The sequence below is a fragment of the Myotis nattereri genome, assembly GCF_964212035.1.
Source record: "Myotis nattereri genome assembly, chromosome: 3".
Lineage (NCBI taxonomy): Eukaryota > Metazoa > Chordata > Mammalia > Chiroptera > Vespertilionidae > Myotis > Myotis nattereri.
The window spans coordinates 182,521,314-182,538,522 of record NC_138077.1 but is presented as its reverse complement, the minus strand read 5'-3'; the positions used below and the strand labels follow the sequence as shown (position 1 = coordinate 182,538,522).

Here is a 17,209-nt window from a genome sequence, read left to right as displayed (position 1 = left end):
TGATAGAATATGGTGAAGTTAGAGTTTGAATTAAATGTTTCTATTCTCTGTTTTCCATATTATATTCTCCTCTACCAAAGTATTCCACATTGTGAGAGGTTTGTTATATTTTTAAAAAATGACATAAATGAAATAAAAATAAAGAATCTCTCAAAGTTGTGTGGTTTATTCTATACCTCTCCATACTGCAAGGCTAACACTGCTACTGAAATACACTAGTTATAGCTTTGATAAAAGAGGCAGCTAATACAGAGTATGGTACCCCTTCAGTAAAATAAGCTAGCAGAAATTAAGGGAAATTCAGAGCCTGCAAATTTACTAATTAATTGTGAGTATCTTCCACTTTAACAACTTTTCCTGTTCACAGAATGATTTGTCTCAGAAATATTCCCTTTGTTAAAAATATTTCAACAGTCTTGTTAGTGATGAGTGATTTGCATTTTCTTTTTAATTTATACGTGTCCTTATAAAAGCCTGTTTCAATTGCTTTATAACTTTCCTTGCCATCCTGTGTCAATTTACTACTTTATTGATATATTATCACTTATACATTATCACTGAACCTGAGCACTTATTGGCTATACACTGTGGTAGGCCTAAGCAGGTTTCCTACATACAGGGTGTGCCTTATACAAGGACTTCCTGATATGGGTTAAAAGAGGTCCAATGGAAGGGGTATATTTTTCTAATTCACACAGAGTTTCATTAGGAACTAGCTACAGCCTTGATGCTGAGATACTGAAATGGATATAAGTGTGTCCTTATCTCTAAGGATCTCACAACAATTTGTAATTCCATACAAATAAATATGGAATTATACTACTGGGTCATAAGTTATATGAGAAACACAGAAGAGGAGCTTCAAACCCAGTCTGGAAGATCAAGGGAAGTTCTCCAAAGAAAATAATAACTAAACTGAGCCCTACAATGAATCAGTGTTAAAGGAATACTGTCAGGTAAAGATAGGGTGTGATGTCTCCCAGACAAAGCAACAATTTTGGAAAAAGAATAGAGGAAATATCATTGCATATGAAACTACAAACATTGCTGTTGGAAAAACTTTGAGGTTAGGACCTAGAAGATAATGTGAGAAAAGAAAGGAAATATCAAGAACTAATATTAAAGACTCTGTCAAACTGAGGAGCTTGTTTTATTACAGAAGGTAGGAAACAGGGAGCCATTGAAAAAGGTAAAGCAGGAAGAGATATGTGACTAGATTTGCATATTATAAAAATAATTCTGACAAGGGTGTGTAAAAATGCTCTTTCTAAGACTTTCATACAACACCATTAGAGGTATTTCAAAGAAACATTTGTTAAGTAATCCAAGTTGGATTTTCAAAGCAGAGAGGGGAAAAACTAATAGCCTTAGAAATGTGCAAAGGTCTCTCCCTTTCCTGGTGTAGATGCCAAATAGACAGACATTCCTATCATTGATATAGATTTCTTTTCTGAATGACTTTATAAAGCTCAAGCTTGTTTCCTATAATAAAAATGATAATCGAAACATAAATTTTAATACAATAGGCCATATTTCAACAGATTCCATTTATACCACCCTCGCACAAGGCATTATTTATGATGGTACATGTACACCTAATCTTGATGTTGTGAAGGTGACCTAAGCAAGCTAGGTGGGGATGGGAGCTGACCCCGTGAAAGCATTTACACATCACCTCAAGTGCACATTATAAGCTCAGGTTCGCATGAAGGACAATTTGGACTGTGAAGAAACTAAATTGAGGGCAATGAGTGTATTGAACTAACATAACTATTGCCAAGGTCCAAATCCCAGTATCAAAAATATACCCAAAGAGGGGAAAAGAATATGAATTTTAAAACTTGTTGGAGGTCAAGGCAAAAAAGAAAAGAAAAGAAAGAAGAGAAGAGAAGAGAAGAGAAGGAAAATAAAAGAAAAGAAGAGAAGGGAAGGGAAGGGAAGGGAAGGGAAAGGAAGGGAAGGGAAGGGAAGGGAAGGGAAGGGAAGGGAAGGGAAGGGAAGGGAAAAGAAAAGAAAGAAAAGAGGGGAAGAGATCAACGAAAGGACTTGTATGCATGCATATAAGCATAACCAATGGACACAGACACTAGGGGGGTGAGGGCATGAGCAGGAGGTGGAGGGACAATAGGGGGATAAAGACACATATGTAAATACCTTAATCAATAAAGAAAATAAATTTAAAAAACAAAACAGAGGATCAAATAAGTTAGAGATCTGGAAGATATGAGAGCAGAAAAGACCCAATCAGAACAGCAAAAAGAAAAAAAAAATCCCCATAATTTGAATGGTATAAGGAGCCTCTGGGATAACTTCAAATGTACCTACATTCACATCATGGGGGTGCTGGAGGAAAAGAGAGAGAGCAAGGAATTAAAAACCTATGTGGAAACTTCCCTGACCTGGTGAAAAAAATAGACATACAAGTCCAGGAAGAACAGAGAGTCCCAAACAAGATGAACCCAGAGGCCCACACCAAGATACATCTTAATTAAAATGCTAAGGATTAAAGACAAAGAATCGTAAAAGTGGGGAGAGCAGTTAGTTACCTACAAGAGAGCTTTACAAGACTGTCGGCTGATTTCTCAATAGAAACTTTGCAGGCCAGAAAGGAATGGCAAGAAATATTCAAACTAATGGAAACAAAGACCTAGATTACTCTACCCAGCAAAGCTATCATTTAGAATTGAAGGACAAATAAACAGTTTCCCAGAGAAGAAAAAGCTAAATGAATTCATCATCACCAAACCAGTATTATAAGAAATGTTAAAGGATCTTCTTTAAGATGGGAAGGAGATTAGGGGGGATGAGTGAAAAAGGTGAAGGGATAAAGAAGTAGAATAATCATGAGGATGTAAAAGTACAGCACAGGGAATATAGTCAATGCTGTAATAACTATGTATGGTGTCAGATGGGCACGAGATTATGGGGCAATAATTTAGTAAGTTATATAATGTCTAATCACTGGGGTATATACCTGAAACTAATTTAATATTGTATGTCAACTATAATTGAAAAATAAAAAAAATTAATTCAAAAAAAGAAAGAAAATGTTATTGGATGTATCAGCAGGACATAGTAGGAAAATGGGACTTGGAAAAATAGAGGATTATTTAGACAGGGGAAATGACATAAACAAAGGCTTAGGGGTGGCAAATTATTTTCTATGATTTTTTTTTTGGGGGGGGGTGGCAATAAAGAAAGTAATATAACTGATTGGCATTCAGCGGGTAAACTTAAAGCCATGAGATGACGCTCTGGAAATGACCAGGAAATCTAGTTTAATGGCCATTTCCCAGTTATGAGGACAGATCCAGGTGCTCTCTCCTGCCAGATGCTTGACCCTCTTCACTCTCTCCCTCTCCTTCATCATACTATAGCAATTAGCAGTGCGCGCAAGTGACCCTCTCCTTTGCCTAACCTGTATGGCCAAGGAGCAGGTGCTCCTTTGCTGGACAGATGACTAAAACAAGCAGTTTGACAGAGTGCAAAGAAATAATACTGTGGGTTCACATCAAGACACCTGCTCACCATGAGTGGCAATAAATCCTGACATAGCTTCCTTTTCCTTCCTTGCTTTTAGGGAGTGACTATAGGTTCAAGCCCCTGACTGACCTGTGGCAGGGCCACAAACAAGTCCCAGCTTGGAGGGCAGAGCCCTCCTAGCATAATTAAGCTTGACCTTATAGTCCTCCCTAGTTCCTTCTTAGGTAGTTAATAGGTTGTGGGAGGTGCAGCAAGTGCTACCAAAACAATGTGAAACTCACAAGAATGTTGTAAAACATGTCAACCACTTCCCTTGTGTTCTCTGACTATAAAATAAAGCTTCAGATTGCAGTTTGGGTCTCTCTGTGTCCAGAGATCCACCTAGCCTCAGCTATATTCTCTTGTCTGTCTTCTTTAATCCTTCACCACCCTTCCTCAGGCTCATCAAACCTGGCCATGCTGGTGTGGCACATGTGGCGTCCAACGTGGGGCCTGGGTATGGGGGGAACTAAAATTGTAAGGTGAAAGGAGGCTCCAGGGAAGCACGTGCAGAAAGTGAAAGTAAGGTAGGGAGCGAGGTTTGGTAGCAGCTAGGTGTAAAACATGGGAAATTCAGGATCTCAATGCACAATGAAGCATTTTTAAATTTCTTACATTTTGTTAAGGAACTGTAAAGCAAGGATGGAAGTCCTGGTCAGCGGGATGCTTAGAGCCAGGCCAGGGCATTTTGTCTAAGGACTGTCTGCTGTGGTCTGTGGTTGATGACCTAAAACATGGGAAATTAAGACTGTCCAAATATGAGGACTATAAAGAAAGATCAAACCCTCCAGCCAGGGGCACCTGCCTGGCATCGACATTTTTGCATTGACAGCATCTTCAAGAGGAGCCAGAGCATCGTCACCAACAGCAGCAGCCTGAATGCTGAGACCATCCCACAGAGACTCGACTTGCGTCAGCTGTGGGGCTTCCTCATCAAGGAGATGGAGAAGGTACAGGGGACCCAGAGAAGCTCCTTGTCCCTCTGTTCAAAAAGACTAAAAGTTGCCCCTATGATAGCAATGTGGAAGAAAAAAAAATGCAAGGGGCTGAGCGTTGGTGAGCTGCCAGTTTTCTGTAAAGTCTAGCGCAGCCAAATCTGAGGACTCTGAGTCAAAAGAAAGCTTCATTTTGTAGAAATAGTAAAATGTTAACACATCTGTAGTTTGGTTTCTCTTTTGTTGCTGTGTTGCATTGGCATTGTTTTGTTACTGTCTTAATAGCCAGAGTTTTGTTCTTGATGTTCAAGTTTTACTTTTATGTTCATTGTAGTAGCTTAAAAACAAAAAAAGGGGAGATGTAGGGAGTGGCTATAGGGTCAAGCCCCAGACTGACCTGTGGCAGGGCCACAAACAAGTCCCAGCTTGGAGGGCAGAGCCCTCCTAGCATAATTAAGCTTGACCTTATAGTCCACCCTAGTTCCTTCTTAGGTAGCTAATGGGCTGTGGGAGGTGCTACCAAAACAATGTGAAACTCACAAGAACGTTGTAAACATGTCAACCACTTCCCTTGTTTTGCTTTGTGTGCTCTGACTATAAAATAAAGCTTTGGCTTGCAGGCTGGGTCTCTGGGTCCAGAGATCCACCTAGCAGCAGCTGTATTTTCTTGTATGTCTTCTTTAATCCTTCACCTCCCCTCCTCAGGCTCACTGAACCTGGCTGTGCTGGTGCAGCACACTTGCCCATCACAGGTCAATCAACTGGTGTCAGAGCAAGCCCAGTAAGTCAGCAAGAATTGTTCACACTGGCACTAAGACACTCTACACAAAGGACACATCCTCAAATTAGATGTACTACAGGTTAGACATTACGTAGACTGGAAAAGAAACCAGAAATCACTCATTCTAACCTTCCCCATTTTATAGATGAGGATACCAAGATCCAAAGAAGAAAAAGAACTTGGTTTAATTCACACTATAATACAAGGGTACAGTATGCCTCCTCAGCCTCTTTGTAAGTTCTCTCTTTCAACTCTACCAAATTGCCAGTGTTTTGCCATGTTCCCAGCAAAAAAGCCCCTACCCCTTGAAAATGTTTCACATAGAGAAATAGGTTAACCTCAGAGTCATTATGGGCATGCACAAAAGCCCATTGATGTATGAGGGGTTATGGCATGAATCTAACTGCAAAAATCAATTCTGGTTATTTGAAATCCCTCCTTTAAACTTAATCTTTGGAGTAGTTAGGTGTTTCCTCATCATTAAGAATGTCCCTTTAACCTTTTAGATGCTGAATTCATCTACATTTTCACAATGATCAGTGATGAATATCACCCATACACTGGATAGTGTGATAAAAGGGGTAAGCCTACCAGGGAGACATTCAGGTTATCAAAAGATCTTAGTGAGGCAGCATGACACCATGGAACAAGCATAGGACTGATCAGCAGAAGATTCTGGAACTAGTCACATTTCCATTATTTACTACATGTGTGGCCTGGACAAGTCCCTGGAGTTCTTTGTGCCTTAGCTCAATTTTCCCATCACACAGCTCAGAGTTGTGAGAATTAAATGAGCTGAAATACAGAAAGTATTCACCACAGTGCTTGATATAGCACTGGACCTTAAAAATATTGGTTCAATTATTCTTTCACTTAATTTAAAAAACTGGTATTTGCTTGGTTTCCCTTAGCCCTAACCTAATTTCTCTAAACTTAAGAATATAACTGAACAGTGAAGAGAAGCAAAAGGCCTTGTTCAGAGAAGGCTCTTGACTTGTCAGATACAGCTAATTTCAATCCTTCCATTTGACTGATGTCAAGTCAAATTAATATAACGTAAAATCAGATAACTTCATCTCATAATGAATGAATCAATTCAACATAGTTATCAAGCATTCTCACAGTTAGGCACTGAACACAACATGAATAAAGAATGTTCCCTGCATCAGCCTGAACTCACACGTATGTTCTAAATGGGTTCATGTCTCTCTTTCTCATGGCTATGCACCCCCATAGCTAGCCAAACACCAAATAACAAGAGGCTCAGTCAAGCTGGGAGGCATGGGATAATGATAAACATTATCATTGCCACTGTCATGAAGATAACACTAACCGCTTCCTCAGGGCTCACTATGTAGCAGGCACTTGGTGTATTTTATGTCATTTAACCCTCACAACAATGCCGCAGGTACAAATGGACTGAATATATTATACATCTCTACCATGCTCCATACTCAAGTTTTGGTAGTCTAAGCATACACACTCAGTTCCCCACCATTAGTAGTAGTAATAATAATCTTATATAATAAAGAGCTAATATGCTAATTAGACCAGACAGTGGAATGACCTTCCAGAATGACCAGTGAGCAGGGGATGGGGTCATGGTCCGTGAGGCAGCCAGGGCTGCAAAGGCCTAACTTTGCACAAATTTTGTGCATTGGGCTTCTAGTTAGAAAATAAACATAATAAACAAGAATAATCTGATAAAGATAGATGTTATACAAAGGATTAAAATAGAATGGTATAACAGGTTATTTACATAACTGCTTTAGAGTTGAGTGGTCAGTAAAGGCTTTCAGAAAACATGACATTTACTGATATAGTGACAAGAAGGAGTGATGAGAGTGCCAAAACCTTAAGGCAGTGATGAACTTGGTAAGTTTGAGGAACTGATAAAAAGGCAGCTTGTCTGGTCTATTTTACTGCTGTTGTCCTTAATCATACATTTGCACTTTGTGTATTTTGGGATGCTAACTTCAGAGATATTTCACATGAAACCAAAAAATTTAAAACTGTGACCAGAAAAATGCATTAAAAGTTGTATAATATACATAGTACACTGCTGGTGGGAAAGCAAACTGGTGCAGCCACTATGGAAAACAGTATGGAGTCTGTTCAAAAAATTAAAAATGGAACTACCACTTTACCCAATGACCCTACTTCTGGGAATATATCCTAAGAATCCCAAAACACTAATCATAAAGAATATATGAACCCCTATGTTCATGGCAGTGTTATTTACAATAGCTAAGATCTGGAAACAGCCCAACTGCCCATCATTAGATGAGTGGATAAAAAAGCTATGGTACATTTACACAATGGAATACTATTCAGCCATAAAACAGAATGATCTCCTACCCTTTGAGACAGCATGGATGGACCTGGAGATTATTATGCTAAATGAAATAAGCCAGTCAGAGAAAGACAAACATCATATGACCTCACTTATATGAGGAATCAAGTGAACAAAATAAACTGACAAACAAAATAGATGTAGAAGCATGGATGCATGGAACAGACTGACAGATCTCAGGGCAGAGTGGAGAGGGAGAGAAAAGAGACTTACCAAAGAATTTATATGCATATATACATAGCCCATAGACACAGACAAGAGTATGGTGAAGGCCTGGGATGTGATAGGAGCTGGGTGGAGGGGGAAAATGGGGCAAATAGGGGATATCTGGAATAATGTCAACAATTAAAAATAAACTTTAAAAAAGTTGTATAATATAAATTGCCTTTGCTTAAGAAGAGACAGCAGAAAAGGAGCATGTAGTCATTTATGTTTACTGGCCTTTGGGAATCTCCTCTTTTAGGGCAGTCAAACACAAAAAGAGACATGTGGATGCCAAAGATGCCAGTTTCCAGAGGCTTTTTATCCACTGTGAAGCGTCAAATTTAAATGCATCATTAGAGGAACCAAGATGGCAGCATAAGTAAATGCCTGTAATCGCAGTCTCCCACAACCACATCAAAATTACAACTAAAATACAGAACAACCATAATCCAGACCTGCTAGAAAGCTAGCTGAATGTTAGTGCTAAACTAGAGAAGTAAAGAGGAAAGCACACTGAGACTGGTAGGAGGTGCAGAGGCACCGAACGGGCTGGGCTGGCACCCATGTGTGCCACTTTTTTAATCAGGAGGGAGATCCTCTCTACAGAATTCCCCTATCCCCACCCCAGGTGAGAAGCAAGGGGTCCCAGCCTCACACCAGAAGCCCAGCCCAGGTTCCCAGAGCTGGGAAGAGAAGTCCCCATAATTACAGGCTATAAAAACCAGTGCGGATTGGGGTTCAGTAAAACAGAGGCTGCTGGAGACTCAGCCGTTCCTCTTAAAAGGCTGGCACCATGAACTGAAGTTACAAGGTCCTCTGAGCTCCAGCACCAGGGCGAGGCCTACAGGGACACGTACATGTACAAGGAAGAACTGGATTGTCTGGCATCGGAACAGGAACTCAGCGGTGGCTTTCTCCCAGACTGAGGTGCTCTCAGGGATCACTGTTCCTGTGTCAGGACCTCCCCAGTGGCAGGTCTGACTGGCATCCATTTCTGTTTGCTCCACCCTGGTGATTCCCTCAGACCTGGCCACATCCAATTTACAACCCCACCCAAGCTGTGTGCAACAGCTTGTGCATATTAATGGCCTCTCCTTGCTTAGGCTAAATTCTCTCAAAACAAGCTGCAGCTGGGTTAGGGAGCCCCAAACCTATCAATAAAAGGCCCAAGACTTGGCACCAGCACCAGCCTGCCTTGCTTCATAGTTGGGCCTCATCTGGGCACTTCCAAACCCTATACAAATAGGAGGAATCTACAGATCTCTCTGTAGCTCCTGCTGGGTGACCCCAGGCAGTAGCTGACTTTGCACATCCCTGGAGAACCAAGAAACAGTGTACCCAGTGGTCAGTGTCAGAACAGAACAGATTACAACTCTATACACTCATAAGCAACACACTCAAGGGGAAGACTCAGTGAGCACCAAAGCCCCACTGAAGCAAGTCCTGCTCCATAGGGATATTTCCTGCATAGCAGCTCTCCCACTTTAGATCCAACTGGTCCTCATAGCCAATTGGCTTGGAGGTCAATTGCTCCCAGTGACACCAACAGCAATCAAGTCTCAACTACTGTGAGACTGTGCTCACAGCCCACAAATGGGTACACCTAGAGTTACCAGCTCTGGTTACTCGGGATGCTGAGCTATTGGGCTCTACACAAGGCCTTTCTACCAACTCAAGGAGAGATAGCAGCTCTACCTACTGGAGGCTAATTCCAGCAGGTCATAAATGCAATAAGTTTCATCAAAAGTTTGTTGGAACCTTGAGGCTTCAGCAGGGGTAAAGATACATATTGTTGCCTGCTGAAATAGCTGAAAGCATTTCCCCAAACCTGAAAATCTACATGTTATTACCTGCTGCTGGCCAAATAGCTGAACAGCTGTAGACATTTCCCCAAACCTGAAGATACATATTATTGCTTGCTGCCAGACAGCTGAGGGCAGTTCCCCCTACCTGACAATGCCAACCATTTACCAAACTTACCTTTGATATGTATATCTGCTTTGCTATAAGGCAAAATGTATGAATAACGAGTTCTGGGTCTGGAGATTTAGAGAGAACTTGGTTACTATAAGCTAAGTCTCCTCTGGCTCCCCTTGTATTCCAAATTTATATTTCTAGTCTCTTTATTAATTTACATGCAGCCCCTTCTGCAGATTCCTGAACCCTTCTAGATGCCGGGAGACACCCTGGCATCTACCCAATACATAGAAACAAACACAAGAAATCAGCCAAAATATGGAGAAACATGTCACAAATGAAAGAAATGGAAGAAAGCAAATTTCTGGATATAGAGTTCAAAATCACAGTTATAAGGTTACTCAAGAATCTTCTAGAAACCTCCAAGGGACTTAGTGAGATTTCAAGGATCTTAGTGAGAATGCCAAAAAATAATAGAAAAGGAGTAGTCAGAAATTAAGCATACACTGACTGAAATAATGAATAGCATATGGGGATTCAACAGTAGAGTAGAGAATTCCAAGAATTAAATCAATGATTTGAAATATGAGGAAGCAAAAAACACCCAACCAGAAGAGCAAAAAGAATCCAAAAATATGAAGATAGTGTAAGGAGCCTCTGGAACAACTTCAAGCATACCAATATTTGCGTTATGGGGGTGCCAGAAGAAGAGAGACAGCAAGATATTGAAAACCTACTTGAAGAAATGATGACAGAAAACGTCCCCTACCTGGTGACAGAAATAGACTTTCAAGTCCCAAACAAGAGGAATCCAAAGAGGAACACACCAAGACACATCATAGTTAAAATGCCAAGGGCTAAAGACAAAGAGAGAATCTTAAAAGCAGCAAGAGAAAAGCAGTTAGTTACCTACAAGGGAATGCCTATATGACTGTCAGCTGAAACTATGCAGGCCAGAAGGGAGTGGTAAGAAATATTCAAATCTTAGCTGTGGTGAATTGAAAAACGGTGGTACATCTACACAATGGAATACTACACTTTGATAAAAAAGAAGGAATTCTTATCATTTGCAACAGCATGGATGGAACTGGAGAGCATTATGCTAAGTGAAATAAGCCAGTCAGAGAAAGATAAATATCACATGATCTCACTCATTTATGGAATATAATGAACAACATAAACTGATGAACAAAAATAGATCCAGAGACAGAGAAGCATCAATCAGACCGTCAAACCTCAGAGGGAAGGTGGGGGTAAGGGAAGAGATCAACCAAAGGAATTGTATGCATGCGTATGAGCCTAACCAATGGACACAGACAAGAGGGGGGTGAGGGCATGAGTTGGGGATTGGGAGGGGGGGCAATGGAGGGATAAGGACACATATGTAATACCTTAATCAATAAAGAAATTTTAAAAAAAGAAATATTCAAAGTGATGAATAGCAAGGTCCTACAACCAAGATTACTCTACCCAGCAAAGCTACCATTTAGAATTGAAGGTCAGATAAAGAGCTTCACAAACAAGAAAAAGCTAAAGGACTTCATCACCACAAAGCCAGTATCATATGAAATCTTGAAGGGTATTCTTTTAACAGGAGGAAAAAGAAAAATAAAAAGATCAAAAATATGAACAGCAAAATGGCAACAAATACATACTTATCAACAATTGAATCTAAAAATCGAAATTAACAAGAAATCTAATGAACAAAACAAACTGGTGAATAAAATAGAATCAGAGGCATGGAAATGGAACAGACTGACAATTCTCAGAGGGAAGGGGATGTGGGGGCAGGAAGAGATTAAACAAAGGTCTTATATGCATATATGCATTACCTATCAATGCAGACAATAGGGTGGTGAAGGTTTAGGGAGGGGCAGGACTGGGTGGAGGTGACCATGGGGTATGGGGGGAAGGGCATCTGTAATAATCTCAACAATAAAGATTTTTTTAAAATAAAAATAAATAAATGCATCATTAAAAAATGCCTCATCCCTAGTCACAAATCAATGTCTAGAATTGTTCAGCAGAGGATGACAAAAAGTTCGGGTTGTCCACGAACATCAATTATAATAGGGCAGCAGTTACTTCATCCAGAAGAGAAATATTTATTCTCAGTCTCTGACACTGTACATGATATCGAACTATCCAGAAATAGCATTTACTGTGTAATCCTGGAGTGACTTCTTAAAGGTTAAAGCAATAGTGGAAGTACATTTTCTAAAACCAAGTCAGGCAGCAGCCAGATATATTGAGAAAACAGATCTACTTTAATTTGTCATGATTTGAGAAGAAAGCAAATATTAGATTAATGATATTATACTTAGAAATTATTTATCCTTTCTTTCATTTAAATAACATTGGTTGAACAATAACTATGTGTCAGACCTTGAGCTAAAAATAAAAAAATACACAAATAAAACCTGTCCCTCACTACCAGAAGCTTGCAGGGTAGGCATAGTCTATGCAACTATAACTCAGTCTTTTCAGTCCTCAAAAAGAAAAAGAATCCCAGTACTAAGGGAGAACACTGTTCTTTTTCTCCATGGTGATTTCTCAAGGGCCGTGGCCCTACCAAGTAGCTGGTACTAGAGACCTGCACCCTGTAACTTCGTCTCACCCAGTCATCAAGCGCATGAGCACAAAGCATGTACACAAAGAGCCCTGTTCCTGCCAGAAAGTGGGATATGGAATTAGGCTCATAGTCCTGAGCTCGGTGCTGCTCTCCAGTTCCATCCATGCTGCTGCAAATGGTAACAATACAGAGGCAGAGAAGCATCAAACAGACTCAGATTACAGCAGGAAGGCTGGAGAGTGTTGGGGGTGGGGGGTGCGAGATCAACTGAAGGACTTGTATGCATGCATATAAGCATAACCACAACGTGCTGCTAGTGCTCTAACTCCTACCTCCAAACCTAATCTGTGTATAGGTCCTAGAAATTATTAGGAACCCATGAGATGGCTTTTTCCTAAGTCAGTGGCTTCTGAGCCTTCCTGTTCTATTCAGTGCTTCTCCTTCCTCCTTCACACATACACTTCAGCCTGGTAATGCATGCTCCTACTATTCTTCAATCTGGGTCCTGGGCTCCCACTGTCCTGTCTGGCTCTGGAGCCCTTGAACTCAGCATGCACCTTTAAACTAGTCCTGCTCCATGCCCTAGCCAGTTTTAAAAGAAAGCCATAAACATGAATGCTTAATCTTGGTGATTATCTAAACTTTTTATCCCCACTCACAGAATGGCCCTTTTCCCAGTTAGTCCCCAATCTCTTTGTACTTATCCTGATCTTGCTTCCATGTTCCTTTCTCAGCACTCCAGCTATAAAACTTTCAACACTACCTTAAGGGCTGGATTAGGTGACTACTAAGATGCCTTCCTACATAGAGATTTTAAGATTTTGGATTATAAAGCCAAGATTTTCTTAGTGCTATAGTCTTAAATTTATTCTCTTGCCAGCTTCTCTCTAATCCCGTCAACTCCTGAGGATTATCACAATCATAAATATCTCATTAGATTTCTATGAACCTGTCTGGCATATCATCTAGATTTCTCTGGGATCTTATCTGATTCTTGAGACCATGTTTGTCAGTTTCAGCATTCATGCTTTCCCTCGGGTGCTTACTGAGTTTCTGACTCTGTTTTACCTTCACCTTTGAAATGTGAACATACTCCTAAACTCCTGACCATTAGCATGGCTGTTAACAACTGCCTAGGCTCAACCCCAGCCCTGCACAGCATGGAATCACACCCTGTGCTAGGCATAGAGTTGGGAATGAGTTGAAGCACAGAATACACAGATACTGGGATTTCACAAAAGGACACGGGTCCAGGGTCTTTAAAGAAGGGTCCTATTTCTATAATGCTCTCCTTAAGCTTAACCACAGCTGCAATAATCATTTCTTGAGCATTAACTAAAATGCGTTTTTCTATTGCTTTATATTTGTTAATTCATTAAATCCTCACAACATCCCTGTGAGGTAGGCATCATCACTATTTTACAAAAAATAAAAAAATAAACAAAAAGAAAAAGAAAAAGAACCCAGGGCACAGAAACCATTTATAGGCACAGAAATCAGAATGCCACAGCATGGCTAAGATAATAATGAACTTAACATAGAATTCATTATATTCCCCTAAATGGAACAGTCTGAAAAGTAACTTACAAAACAATAAAACATTTACATCCAGACTTAGAAAGGTGTGATATCTGTAACCCCACAATGCATCTCTCCCTCAGGCTATACTGACATCAATTCAGCTGATATGACCAATTGAGCCAGTAGCCTTTGTTGCTGCCAGCCCCACACATACCCCTCCCCAAAACCAAGTACTTTACTAAGGAAGAAAACTTTCCTGAGGAAGAGTAAGTCTTCAGTCAAGTGTTTGCAAGAAGCACACGACCCAAAAGGATGACATTCCTAGACAGAGGAGGTCTATTCTTTGGTCAAGGGTATGCATGGTAGCACTTGATCACAAAGAATGACCTTCCCAGACAAAGGAGAACTACTCTTGGGTCAAGCAGGTATGAGAGCCCCTGTTTGCAGAGGAAGACCTTTCCAGACAGAGGAGTATCTTGCAAGGGTTTGTGAAGCTGAACTCCCCCTGCAAGAATCTCCACCTAATCTGGCAAGATCTAACCTACTTTATGCAAATGTCATATTTCAGTCTTCCAGGAACCAGAACCAGCAGATCACACCGTGAAGCTGACAGTACTGCAGAGGGAAAAAAAGGTTATTTAAATAAAGAATCAAAAAAATATTTACACATTTAGACAATGGTAAGACTATGTGTTTAAAATATTACTACAATTTGAATAGGCCAAGTTCTTCTTACTAGACACAACAAGAATTATAATACAGGTATAATTCTTAATTGTCAGAGCTTGGATTATAAATCAATAGCTCGAGCATGAGAGTGAAAAAAGTTATACCTCTTTACCTGCAAAATCCCTTGCCTAGGATCCCAGGTATAAGTCATCCAACGCCATATCTTGACTAAATTGCTATTGTTTTTATTCTCTGGTACTGATTTAGAGTGACTAGCAACATAAAAATTAAAGCAATTTGGAATAAATCAGACACTTTAAGAAGAGAGCATTTGATGTCTTGCCTTTCTGGATATTGACACTTTTTATAAAATGACAGCACACAAAATAGTACATTACATGTATCAAACAAACAGTTCAGTGAAACAGAGTAGAAAATCCATAAACTTTAATGCAAGTGCATAAAAGAAATTGATACATTAAAATTATAGCATTTGAAACCAGTTGGGAAAAAATTAGATTAGTTAATAATGGCTAAGAACATTTGGCTAACCATTTGGGAAAAAAAATGTTAGAACTCTACTTCATTTTGTGTGCATTAATATAAATTACAGATATATTAAAGAATTAAATTACAATAACACAAAAGTCCTAGAAGAAAATGGTTACTATTGATTACTCTAACTAAAAAATATTTTAAACATCAGCAGAAGAAAGAAATTTAACAGTGAAAAAGCAAGAAGACTAAGAAAAATATGTACTACTAGAGGCCCAGTGCACAAATTCATGCACCAGTGGAGTCCCTCAGCCTGGCTTGTGGGATTGGGCTGAAACTGGCTCTCCGACATCCCCCAAGGGGGCCCAGATTGCAAGAGGGCACAGGCCAGGCCAAAGGACCTCACCGGTGCACAATCAGGGCCGGTGAGGGACGTGGGAGGTTGGCCAGCCAGGGAGAGACTGCGGGAGGGTTTCAGGGTGTGTCCTGCCCCTCTAGCTCAGTTCTGATCGGCCGGACCCCAGCAGCAAGCTAACCTACTGGTCAGAGATCTTCCCCCTGGTGGTCAGTGCACATCACAGTGACTGGTCAGCTGGTCAACTGTCTGGCCCCTGATGGTCAGTGCACATCATCGTGAGCAGTTGAGCAGCCTTAGCATATCATTAGCATATTACACTTTGATTGGTTGAACAGCCGACTGGACTACCGGACACTTAGCATATCAGGCTTTTATTATATAGGATGTGAAATCTAATGAACAAAATAAACTGATGAACAAAACAGATCCAAAGATGTAGAAGCCTGGGATGGAGGGGGAGAGATTAACCAGGGAATTTATACACATATATGCATAGCCCATGGACACAGACAATAGTGGGTGAGGGTCTGGAAGGGGTGGGGGCATGATGGAGGTGATCAATGGGGAAAAAAGTGTACATCTGTAATATTTTCAACAATAAAGATACATTTAACAAAAAAGAAAAATATTTTCAAAATACTATATAGCAAGGGGTTATATGACATTTACATACTACCTTTTCCCTGCCATTGAACTTTTGATACTAATTTCTTTTATTGATTCTTCTACCAGCTATTCATCCATTTCAATGTAATAATGTTTCAGAAGAATACAGTTTAGTGAACAATTTTTAAATTCCTTTTGGGGGCTGTAATTAATTTTCCATTAATTACAACATGTGAAATATTTATTTAGCTTTCATTATGTCATCATTCCACTTTTAAAAATGTTTATAATGTTTGAGCTCTTTAAGCTACAAAACAATTTGTAAATGATGTTATCAAAAATAATATCAACAACAAAAGAACAATGAGTACTTAAACAAAATGGGAGGAGTGGTTGTGGTCATATCTCAATAAATTCTTCAAGCCCCCTGTGTGCCTATATTGCATGTTACCAGAAATTCTGTGTTTGAGATAGCAGAGAGTTGAAAGTTCTACGTGCATGTGTTCTATTTTGTTTTGAGGGTCAAAAATAGTCTAAATGTTTTCACTTGTTATATTTTGTACTATGAATAAAAACGAGTAAGAACTACTTTTATCAAGCACAACAAACAATGATTGGAAACATTTTGTCTTCCTGAGAAAAAATGGAGTAAAACTGATCATTGCCATCAACATCAAAATGAGTGAAAATCATGCAGGGACAACTGACCAGGAGAATGTAAACTTAGATACAAAAATATTCAAACTCACCAGTAATTAAAGTAATGCATTCCAAAATATATAAAGTACTCATCCAACTCAACAAAAAAGATGACAAACAATCCAATTTAAAAAATTGGCAGAGGACCAGAATAGACACTTCTCCAAAGAGGACATACAAATGGGCAAGAGACATACGAAAAAATGCTCAGTGTCACTAATATCAGAGAGATGGAAATCAAAACAACAATCAGGTACCTACCTTACACCTGCCAGAATGGCTCCCATCAATAAATCAACAAAAAAAGTGCTATCAAGGATGTGGAGAAAAGGGAACCTTAGTACACTGCTGGTGGGAATGCAGACTGGTGTAGCCACTATGGAAAACAGAATGAAGACTCCTCAAAAAATGAAGACTGGAACTGCCATTTGACCCAGTGATACCACTTCTCAGAATATATCCTAAGAATCCCAGAACACCAATCAGAAAGAATATGTTCACAGTAGCATTATTTATAGTAGCTAAGATCTGGAAACAGCCCAAATGCCATTTGTAGATGAATGGATAAAAAGCTGCA

General features: G+C 39.8%; 1 protein-coding gene across 1 annotated transcript in view; it reads right to left on the bottom strand.

Moving 5' to 3' along the window:
* AGBL4 (AGBL carboxypeptidase 4) overlaps positions 1-17,209 on the bottom strand; it is a 999,231-nt gene that overhangs the window by 769,571 nt on the left and 212,451 nt on the right. The gene's annotated exons all lie outside the window — the stretch shown is intronic.